Raw genomic sequence first — 12,362 nt, 5'->3', positions numbered from 1 at the left:
CTTTGCACATAGTAAGTGCTTAATAAATGCCATTATTATTATTATTATTATTAAATGTGCAAAAGGTCAATGACAAGAAGAATGAGATTGAGTCATGATGAGTAGGTTGATGTTAGAGGAATTAAGCATGTGGGTTAAGTTCTAGGGAGACAACTTCCTCTAGACTATAAACTCATCGTGGGCAGGGAACATGCCTACCAATTCTGTTGTACTCTCCCAAACACGTAATACAGTGTTCTGCACACAATAAGTGCTAAATAAATTCCATTAACTGCTTGATTGATAGAAGAACAAGGATAATAAGTGTGTGTGTATAGAGGGGAAATCCATCACCAAACGGGAGGAGGGGTGACAGAGAAGCAACTGCCATCTCTCCGTTCCTCCGAGAGTCTCCTAGTACCATGCTCAGAGACAGAGTCCTGCTCCAGCAGCACTGTGGGCCCAACCCAGTGAAGCATTCCTTTCTTTCTTTTTTTTGTTCTATAGCAAAAAATGAAAGAGTCGGTAAGCATGATTGGCCATGTTTGAAGAGACATTACTGACTGCAAAATCTTAACCAGGTAGCTGAAGAGACTCGTGCAATTGACAATCCATTACAGATGGAGTGCCGAGAAAGATTGTTCCCTGATGGACTGTTGCATTTTCTTGACACACAGTGTTATCTAAGGATGCAGAGAAGTTTCTTGACAGCGATACAAGTAGCATTTCCTTTCAAAGTACTTTGACTTTCATGTTTACTAATTCTCTGGATAAGAAACCCTGTCTGCTCCCTGCGTCACTTAATCCCCTCTTCCCAGCTTCCCACTCCCCGAATATAATAATAATAATTATTATTATTATGGTGTTTGTTAAGTGCTTACTATGTGCTAAGCACTGTTCTATGTGCTGGGGTAGATACAGGGTAATTAGGTTGTCCCACATGGGCCTCACACTTTTAATCCCATTTTACAAATGAGGTAACTGGGGCATAGAGAAGTTAAATGACTTGCCCAAGGTCTCACAGCAGACAAGTGGTGGAGGCGGGATTAGAGCACACGTCCTCCAACTCCCAAGCCCGTGATCTTTGCACTAAGCCGCACTGCTTCTGTAGTATGTCCACACTCCTCTGTCATTTGGGTTCTTTTGCACTAACCCAGCCCCTGTGCTCGTCCCATCTATAGTTTTTCCATTATTTTTTAGCTCATGCATTTTAAGAGAAGCAGTGTGGCCTAGTGGAAGGAGGATGGGCTCCTGGTTAGTGGATTTGGGTTCTAATTCTGCTCTGTCCCTTCCCTGCTGTGTGACCTGGGACAAGCCACTAAATTTTTCTGTGCCTCAGTTTCTTCATCTGTAAAATGGGGATCAAAGAATCACATTTATTGAGAGCTCACTGTGTGCAGAACATTGTACCAAGTGCTTGGTAAAGTATGATATAACGGAGTTGGTAGAAACATTTCCCTAGCTCTAGGATTAGCCTTTTGGTCTAATATTTTAAATTGAATTATTGAACATCTGCAATGGGCAGATTGTATGGACTAACAGTCCCTAATCTCTTTGTCCTTAGTGTTCATAGGTGTTTGAGAATTTCACTTTGATAGCACAGAATACCATTCTTCCTCAGTCTGCCAATTATATGGTACATAATACCTTGAGTCATACACAAACTGGAAACAAATAGCGGGAGGGAAAGTTTCCTAGTTTCGTTCCATTCATTCATTCAATTGTATTTATTGAGCGCTTCCTGTGTGCAGAGCACTGTACTATCCATTCCATCAGTGTCTCCATAAAGACCTGGTTTGGACAGGTGACAGAAAATGTGTATTCTCCAATGAACATGCTACTTGCACTGATTTAGCAACCTTAGTACTCTAACTCAGGGTTTCTTAAGATAGAGGAATCCAGGCGAGAGAGAAAGGAATTTTGGTCGTGGTGATTGTCAAGTTTTTCAGCTCTACCTCCTTCCTCCCAGACAGTTATCATTCCTTTGCCTTTTTTTCTGGCTCTTCCTTCCACTTTTGTGGAGTAAAAGCAAAGATGTTTCTCCTGTTTTACCCTAGTCCTTTGGGAAAAGGGAGGATGTGAGCTGAAGGGTTTGTGGGAGGGCTAAATATGACTCCATACTCATTACCATTACTGGGTAAAGTTAAAGGTCTACTCAGCCCGAATTTCCATCTTCCATGATGGCAACAGGGTGCTCAGTGAAACCCCTAGACTGAGCATCCATGCACTGGACAACCACCATGCTCGTTGTAGGCAGGGAATGTTTATTGTTAAATAGTACTTTCCCTAGATTGTACTTTCTCAAGCACTTAGTACAGTGCTCTGTACATAGTAAGCATTCAGTAAATATGATTGACTGACTATGGTTTAGGAATGGACCATCCAACTCCTCTGACGTTTCCCTCTCCAACCCTAACATTCTCACTAGTGGCCCAGCCTGGGCCTTTCATGAATCTCTCTAAACCACTCTGGAAGCCACTGAAGTTTTCAGCCTTTATAATTTCCAGTAATGTAAATGTTAAAAATGGATTAAACCAAGGATTTCTTCTGCTTTGTTAATTTATAAGAGTAATCCCAAGGAAATGCTAATGACTTAGGTTATGAATATATTAAATTATGGTAAATTTGGAAGTTTGGAATTAAATGTGTCAATTTTTAATTAGTACAAATGTATAACATAGTTTCTCAGAAAGAAGTCCATGATCTTTGGAAGCTAATCAATCAAGCAGTGGTATTTGTTGAGCACTCACTGTGTGCAGAGCTCTGTACTGAGCACTTGGGAGAAATACAGTATAACTAAGCCGGTAGATACATTCCCTGCTCACAGCGAGCTTACAGTCTAAAGAAAAGCTAATATTTAAATCAGCCTTCCAGGCCTTTAAAAACCCTCCTACTTCCTGGATTTTGTTCAGTTCCCATTCTCATTCATTCCACCACATCGTGTTGGTTGCAGAACGGGTTTTCAGTTTGAGCCCTGTGGAGTGCTTATTCTTGGGAGTCAGAGCACATGGGTTCTAATTCCAGTTCTGCCACACTTGCCCTGCTATGTGACCTTGGGCAAGTTGATTAACTTATCTGGGCCTCAGTTTTCACACCTTTAAAATAGGGATTCAACACTTGTTCTTCCTCCTATTTAGGATGTGGAACAGGAACTGTGTCTAAGCTGATCACTATCTACCCCAGTGCTTAGTGCAATGCTGAGCACATTGTAAGCATGTAACAAATGCCACAATTATTATTATTAATCTAATGTGGGAGGCAGAGACCATCCTCAAATAGGATAATAGTGGGTCAGGGTCCAGGTCAGCTTGCTTCATTTCTTTGTTACAACCTGCAAGTGCTCACTCCTTTGTAGAAATGGGCACGCAAATAATGTGAATGGGCATTTAGGGATACCAATTGAGCATCACAGAGCTTAAGTGAATCCAGCTAAATCCAGTTTCCCAGTAGCAGTTTATCCCTTTTATGAACATTGATAATAGTATTTTGATTTCGAAGAGGACATTTTACTTTTCCAAAGAGCTTTCACACCAACGATCTGATGATCTGATTTTATCCTTACAGTATCTCCAGGTGGGACGGAGAGGCAGGTATTACCAGGCCTTCTGATTCCCACTACACTGCCCCTCTTTTAGACACCCCCTACCCTTTATATCTCTTTCCTCTACCCATTACTACCTGACCTTTTAGCTGCTTCTGTGCTCAGGATCACTGTAGCCAAATCCAAGGCAGAGGAAGGAGCTGAGAATCCAATTAGTCCATGTTGAGGGTGGAGACAGATGTTTTTAAAGGTGTGAGGGGGTTCGGTCCGAGAAACTGGCAGAAGGGATAGATTTGGAAAAGAGGAGGAAAACCTCCTTTTGAAAGGCAGCTGGGAAGGAGGAGACAGTCTGTGTTGGGGGAGGAGAGAGTTGTGGAGATGAGGGGGGATCTTTAAGGAGCGCATACCTGAGGTTTCAATTTTACCCACAATGTAGCTTGTGACATTGACAAGGGCAAAAAAAGTGAGGGCTCTGGGGGCTTTGGGAGTGAAAGGCCTACCCCAGCATTTAGAATTGCGTTTGACACATGAGATGCACTTAACAAATACCATTTTTAAAAAAATGGTGGGCCAATGGGCTCGAACATCAGTGAGTGAGGAAAGACATTGCTGCCAAGCGGAGGAGTGGGCAGAGTTGTCACAAGTGAGGGTGAATTTGAGTGACAAGTCAGTCTGGTGTCTGGATTTCCACCAACGACATTCAGCTGCTTGAAAGTAGCAGCAGAAAGATCATACTGCGGAAGATGATACAAGGCTGGGGACCGGTGGTGTGAGGGTCACAGAGGTTCCCAGCAGCAAAGAAGATGAGTTTAGTGGAGGGTTCAGTGATGAGGGCATGAACGTCTAAATCAAGCATTGGTAGGATGTCCAGGAGGAGTATTATGGTATGGGATAAGTGGAGGAGTTTATACAATGGGGGTTTCTCTAGGGAAAGAGAACAGTTGTGTCGAATGACACTGGGGTGGGGGGTGGGCATGTGGGTGAAATTCCATAATTGTTTGAGTCCTATTGTCTCTTTCATTACAAATTGAGTAGAACAATTTAATATGCTGGAATCGTGCCCATGATTAATTCTTTGCCAGATCAAAATGTGGTAACCAAGGATGATGTCCTAAGCCATATGGATAAATATTAATAGCTAAGAGTGTCACTGCGACACAAATCTTCTAAAGATGCGGCTTTCATTTGAAGGTTTTTAAAAATTCCTTAGTTTTCATTAGGAGGGAAAATGATGTTTTTATCTTTTATGGCACATGAAGGGAAAATTCCCTCTGCCCATTCTATTAAGTGGCCCCAGCTTTGTTTAGAGATAAAGGAAAAAAAGTACAGTCCATTGTAGAGGTGGATTCATTCATTCAGTCATGTTTATTAAGTGCTCACTGTGTGCAAAGCACTATAGTAAGTGCTTGGAAAGTACAATTCAGCAAGAGAGACAATCCTTACCCATAACGGGCTCACAGTCTAGAAGATGGAAGGTTCATCCATCTCCTGGGGTATTCCCAAGTGGAAAAAACCCCTACTTTTGTGGGAAAGGTAAAATGGGGATTAAAAGTGTGAGACCCATGTGGGACAGCCTGATTACCTGTATCTTCCCCAGTGCTTAGAATAGTGCTTGGCACATAGTAAGCACTTAACAAATACCATAATTATCATCATCATTATTATTAGCTCCTCTTGATGTCTTAATGCCACCATCTGAGGTAGAATCCTAAGATGGGTGGATTCTGGTCTAAGGTAGTCATGACATCTCCTAGGTTTGGTTTTTTTGTTGTTGTTGTTTTGTTATGGTATTTTTTAAGCACTTACTGTATGCCAGGCACTGTTCTAGGTGCTGGGGTAGATACAAAGTAATCAGGTTGGACACAGGCCCTGTCTTACATGGGGCTCAGAGTATTGATCCTCATTTGGAACTGAGGCACAGAGAAGTTAAGTGACTTGCCCAAGGTCTCACAGCAAAGTGGCAGAGCCAGAATTAGAACCAGGTCCTTCTGACTTCTAAAGAGTATTAAGGTTCTTAAGGAGATTTCTGTTTTTTTTTTAATAACGGCATTTATTAAGCGCTTACTATATGCAAAGCATTGTTCTAAGCACTGGGCACTGTTCTAAGCACTGTCTCTCAAAGACGAAAATAGTGTAGCCTTTTGGAAAGAGCACAGACCTGGGTGGGAATCAGGGAAACTGGGCTCTAATCCTGGCTCTGTCACTTGCCTGCTTTGAGACCTTGGGGCAAGTTACTTCAGTTATCTGGGCCTCAGTTTCCACATCTGTAAAATGGAGATTAAATTCCTGTTCTTTCTACTCCTTAGACTGTGAGCCCCACATGGGGCAGGGGCTAGTCTAACCTCATTATTTTGTAAGTGCCCCAGGCTTGGCACGTAGTAAGCACTTAATTATTATTATATTATAATATAATGATAATTTTTAAAAAGGAAAAAGTGTATTTTTTGCCTTTGAAAGTCCAAATAAAATTCTGGTTTAATTTAAAAGCTGCTAATGTAGACACAGGCCCATACATTTAAAACTTACAGGTTCACATTTCACAGAATGGCTCGGTGGACATGTGCCAGTTAATAGCTTTTCCATCAGGGCCTGCTGACCTTTGGTGCATAACCGCATACCACTCTTGCCTTGCTTCAGTGGACATTGCAGAAAACAGGCTTGACAATTTGAGGGCGAGTCAATCAATCGGAACAGCAGAAGCCCATATGTCTGTAGCGGATGATGCACTTTCCAGTGATAAGCACACCAAGCACGTAAATGGAAAAGGCTGCAGGGATTGTGGAAGACTGCCTAGAGCTTATCTATCTGTTGATACACACAGGCATCATACATTTCTGGGTGTCTCCAGTACTTGGGGACTGCCCCCTGCCCAAGAAACCAAATCTGGGAACACGACGAACAAAGAACAGTTAGCGAGACCCTTGGGGGCAATCTCCAGACCTTGAAATGAATTCACCACTTGCCAGGAGCTGGTGGACTTTCCAGGCTTGGGGTGTCCCCCGGGGGCTCAAAGGACCTGGTTTGGATATTGTAGTTTTGATGGATTTAAACTAACAAAGCCAACTGAAATCCCTCAATCAGGCATTTGCCTTTTTGTGATTAGAAAGATGCAGTAAAAATTATTTAAGGGGCTAGGCATTTCACTGATAGAACGGGAAGTTTTGTTAATAGGGGATCTCACCTGAATGGAGTCACGTGGTGATAGCAATATGTAGTTTGTGCAGGGGTGGCAGGTCTCTATACATTCATTCCTTCATTCATTCAATTGTATTTATTGAGCGCTTACTCTGTGCAGAGCAGTATACTAAGAGCTTGGAAAGTACAGTACAGCAACAGATACAGACTATCCCTACCCAACAATGGGCTCACAGTCTAGAAGGGGGAGACAGACAACAAAACAAAACAAGCAGACAGACCTGGCTGCCCCAGCAGGTCCCTGTGTGGGTCTGGGCTGCACCCCAAAAGTCTCTGTGTGGGTCTGGCTTCATTCATTCAATTGTATTTATTGAGAGCTTACTGTGTGCTGAGCACTGTACTAAGTGCTTGGGAAGTACAAGTTGGCAACATATAGAGACGGTCCCTACCCAACAGTGGGCTCACAGTCTAGAAGGGGGAGACAGACAACAAAACAGAACATATTAACAAAATAAAATAAATAGAATAAATCTGTACAAATAAAATAAGTAAATAGAGTAATAAATACGTACAAACATATATACATATATACAGGTGCTGTGAGGAGGGGAAGGAGGTAAGGCGGGGGGGGGGGGAGGAGGGGGAGAGGAAGGAGGGAAGGCCTCCTGGAGGAGGTGCCTCTAGATGACCTGTGCAGGTCAGGACCACTCCGGGAGATCCTTGTGCAGGTCTCTGTGCACGGGTGGGTGACCCCAACATGTGCCTATGCATATCTGGGTAACTCCAGCATGTGACTGTGCCAGTTTGGGCTGTCCCAGCAGGTTCCTGTGCAGGTCTGGTCTTCCCCAGCAGGTTCCTTTGTAGGTTTGGGCTACCCCAGCAGTTGTCTGTGTGGGTCTGGGCTGCCCTGAGAAGGAACATGTGCAGGTCTGGACTGCCCCCAGGAAGTCTCGGTGCAGGTCTGGGCTTCCTCATCAGGTCCTTTTGTAGGTTTGGGCTACCCCAGCAGGTCCCTGTGTAGGTCTCAACTGCCCCAGCAGGTCACTGTGCGGGTTTGGGATTCCTGAGCTGGTGTCTGTGTGGGTCTGACCTGCCCCAGGAAGTCCTTGCGCAGGTCTGAGCCACTCCAGCAGGAAGTCTGTGAGGGTCTGGGCCAACCCAGCAGGAAGTCTCTGTGAGGGCCTGGCCTTCCCTGCCACAGAAACCCAACTACCTGCTGCTGAGATAGAACTCCTAAGCAGCTGCTGAATAGAACACGTGTTCCAGGTCAGCTGGCCGGGTGGGTGGCCAGGGACATCCCCAGGTGATGGAGCTCTTGTGGGGCAGCATGGGTGGGGCCAGGCTCTGTACTTGCCCAGCACCACCCTGACTAGCTCTGTGCCGTGGCCCCAGTGGATGAACTCAGAGGAGAAGAGAGGGTGAAGGAAGCAAAACAACTTCCCCTTCTCTATCCTCTCCACCCCTCTGCTCACACCCATTTGTACTTATTAATTCCCAATAGGAATTGGGAGTATTTGGGCCCTCTTCGAGATAAGCTGTTTCTTCTACCTTCCTCTATTACTGAGTACTTGCTGAGCACAAAGCACTGAACTAAGCACTTGGGAGAGTACAGTTCAACAGAGATGGTAGAAACACAAAATACTACACCAAAAGAAACAGCATGGCATAGTAGATAGAGCTTGGTCCTAGGAGTCAGAAAGTCATGATCCCAGCTCCGCCACTTGTCTGCTGTGTGACCTTAGGCAAATCACTTCACTTCTCTGTGACTCAGTGACCTCACCTGTAAAATGGGAATTGAGACTGTGAGCCCCATGTTGGACAGGGACTGTGTCCAACCTGATTTGTCTGATCCACCCCAGCACTTAGAGAAGTGACGGGCATATAATAAGTGCTTAACAAATACCATAATTATTGTTAATTATTAAACATTCCCTGAGCACAATGACTCCTCTAGCTAAGCTCTGTTTTGTCACTTTCTCCAAGGAAATGCTATGCAATTGCTTTGGATTATAAAGTCTGCAAGCCATTTTAGGGTACACCCAGATTTCCTTTCCACAGGGGCTGCGTCCCCGGGGAACCCTTGGCAGAAAACTTGCACTGAATTAGTAACCCATGTCTGAGTCCAGGGGGCACACGTGACCATTTATTCCAACACCACATGCTGCTGTACACAGGTAGACAAGCATTGCTAAAAGAATATTCCCCAATTCTGCCATCCATGTTCTGGCCAAAATGCGTATTTTCACACTATCTGGCAGGATGGAATGTGTATGTACTGGACAGTATAGGAGACTGACAATTGGTGGATCAGCAGACAGCTAAGACTGGCAGCTTTGCGAGGGGGTCAAGTACTTCCTAGGCAAGCTAGAGCCAAGATTTAAAAATTTGCCTATAAAATCTGTCCTCCAACCAACAAGCAGATGTGGCTTAGTGGCAAGAGCACAGGATGGAAGTCAGAGGTCGTGGGTTCTAATTCCGGGTCCGCCACTTATCAGCTGTGTGACTTTGGGCAAATCACTTACCTTCTTTGTGCCTCAATTACCTCATCCTTAGAATGGGGATTAAGACTGTGGGCCCCACATGGGACAACCTGATTACCTTGTATCTACACCAGTGTTTACAACAGTGCTTGGCACATAGTAAGCACTTAACAAATACTATTATTATTATGCAGGCACACATCCACACATGCACACATAGCCCCTCACACACCTAGGCACACACAAACATCAGCAGGCACCTTCAAAAACCCAGGCATACCTGCATACACACAGGCCTTATTCATTTATTCATTCATCTAATCATATTTATTGAGCACTTACTGTGCATAGAACACTGTACTAAGCACTCGGGAAGTGCAAATCAGCAACATATAGAGACGGTCCCTACCCAACAGTGGGCTCACAGTCTAGAAGGGGGAGACAGACAACAAAGCAAAACAAGTAGACGGGTGTCAATACCATCAGAATAAATAGAATATAGCTATAAACACATCATTAATAAAATAGAGTAATAAATATATACAAATATACACAACTGCTGTGGGGAGGGGAAGGGGGTAGGGCAGAGGGAGGGAGGGGGCGATGGGGAGGGGAGGAGGAGGAGAGGAAAAGGGGGGGCTCAGTCTGGGAAGGCCTCCTGGAGAAGGTGAGCTCAGTAGGGCATTTCTACTATGAGAATCATTTCTATTAGAATGCACAGGAATTGTCTCATGACTGATAGCATTGTGTCTGAAAGGCAAGAAGAGGTAGTGTTATTGAAAAGATTGAGCAAGTCAAAATCTAAAAATCAGGCACCTCGCCCAATCCATATGAAGATTTTACCCTCTGCTCATGATGCGTGCAGACAAAGCCTTTTCTTGTACATCTCCTCCTCCTTCAGGACATCTCAACCTGGATGTCTGCCCGCCACCTAAAACTCAACATGTCCAAGACTGAGCTCCTTGTCTTCCCTCCCAAACCCTGTCCTCTCCCTGACTTTCCCATCACTGTTGACGGCACTACCATCCTTCCCATCTCACAGGCCCACAACCTTGGTGTCATCCTCGACTCCGCTCTCTCGTTCACCCCTCACATCCAAGCCGTCACCAAAACCTGCCATTCTCAGCTCCACAACATTACCAAGATCTACCCTTTCCTCTCCATCCTAACTGCCACCCTGCTCGTTCAAGCTCTCATCCTATCCCATCTGGACTACTGTATCAGCCTCCTCTCCGATCTCCCATTCTCGTGTCTCTCCCCACTTCAATCCATACTTCACGCCGCTGCCCGGATTGTCTTTGTCCAGAAACACTCTGGGCATGTTACTCCCCTCCTCAAAAATCTCCAGTGGCTACCAATCAATCTGCGCATCAGGCAGAAACTCCTCACCCTGGGCTTCAAGGCTCTCCATCACCTCGCCCCCTCCTACCTCACCTCCCTTCTCTCCTTCTACAGCCCAGCCTGCACCCTCTGCTCCTCTGCCACTAATCTCCTCACCGTGCCTCGTTCTCGCCTGTCCCGCTGTCGACCCCCGGCCCACATCATCCCACTGGCCTGGAATGCCCTCCCTCCCAACATCTGCCGAGCTAGCTCTCTTCCTCCCTTCAAGGCCCTACTTAGAGCTCACCTCCTCCAGGAGGCCTTCCCAGACTGAGCCCCTTCCTTCCTCTCCCCCTCGTCCCCCTCTCCATCCCCGTCTTACCTCCTTCCCTTCCCCACAGCACCTGTATATATGTATATATGTTTGTACATATTTATTACTCTATTTATTTTACTTGTACATATCAATCAATCAATCGTATTTATTTAGCGCTTACTGTGTGCAGAACACTGTACTAAGCACTTGGGAAGTACAAGTTGGCAACATATAGAGACAGTCCCTACCCAACAGTGGGCTCACAGTCTAAAAGGGAAAGACAGAGAACAAAACCAAACATATTAACAAAATGAAATAAATAGAATAGATATGTACAAATAAATAAATAAATAGAGTAATAAATATGTACAAACATATATACATATATACAGGTGCTGTGGGGAAGGGAAGGAGGTAAGATGGGGGGATGGAGGGGGGACGAGGGGGAGAGGAAGGAAGGGGCTCAGTCTGGGAAGGCCTCCTGGAGGAGGTGAGCTCTCAGTAGAGCCTAGAAGGGAGAAAGAGAGCTAGTTTGGCAGATGGGCAGAGGGAGGGCATTCCAGGCCCGGGGGAATGACGTGGGCCGGGGGTCGATGGCTGGACAGGTGAGAACGAGGAACGGTGAGGAGATTAGCGGCAGAGGAGCGGAGGGTGCGGGGTGGGCTGTAGAAGGAGAGAAGGGAGGTGAGGTAGGAGGGGGCGAGGTGATGGACAGCCTTGAAGCCCAGGGTGAGGAGTTTCTGCCTGATGCGCAGATTGATTGGTAGCCACTGGAGATTTTTGAGGAGGGGAGTAACAGGCCCAGAGCATTTCTGGACAAAGACAATCCAGGCAGCAGCATGAAGTATGGATTGAAGTGGGGAGAGACACGAGGATGGGAGATCAGAGAGAAGGCTGATGCAGTAGTCCAGATGGGATAGGATGAGAGCTTGAATGAGCAGGGTAGCGGTATGGATGGAGAGGAAAGGGCAGATCTTGGCAATGTTGCGGAGCTGAGACAGGCAGGTTTTGGTGACGGCTTGGATGTGAGGGGTGAATGAGAGAGCGGAGTCGAGGATGACACCAAGGTTGCGGGCTTGTGAGACGGGAAGGATGGTAGTGCCGTCAACAGAGATGGGAAAGTCAGAGAGAGGGCAGGGTTTGGGAGGGAAGACAAGGAGTTCAGTCTTGGACATGTTGAGTTTTAGGTGGTGGGCAGACATCCAGATGGAGATGTCCTGAAGGCAGGAGGAGATGTGAGCCTGGAGAGAGGGGCAGAGAGCAGGGGCAGAGATGTAGATCTGTGTGTCATCAGCGTAGAGATGATAGTTGAAGCCGTGGGAGCGAATGAGGTCACCAAGGGAGTGCATATCTATTCTATTTATTTTATTTTGTTAATATGTTTGGTTTTGTTCTCTGTCCCCCACTTCTAGACTGTGAGCCCACTTTTGGGTAGGGACCGTCTCTATATGTTGCCAACTTGTACTTCTCAAGCGCTTAGTACAGTGCTCTGCACACAGTAAGCGCTCAATAAATATGATTGATTGATTGATTGTAGGTTTTTGACTCTCCCCAATTATGATGTGTACACATAAAACCACTATATGGATGT

The sequence above is a fragment of the Tachyglossus aculeatus genome, chromosome 1, assembly GCF_015852505.1.
Source record: "Tachyglossus aculeatus isolate mTacAcu1 chromosome 1, mTacAcu1.pri, whole genome shotgun sequence".
NCBI classification, from domain to species: domain Eukaryota; kingdom Metazoa; phylum Chordata; class Mammalia; order Monotremata; family Tachyglossidae; genus Tachyglossus; species Tachyglossus aculeatus.
This window is presented reverse-complemented; position numbering follows the sequence as displayed.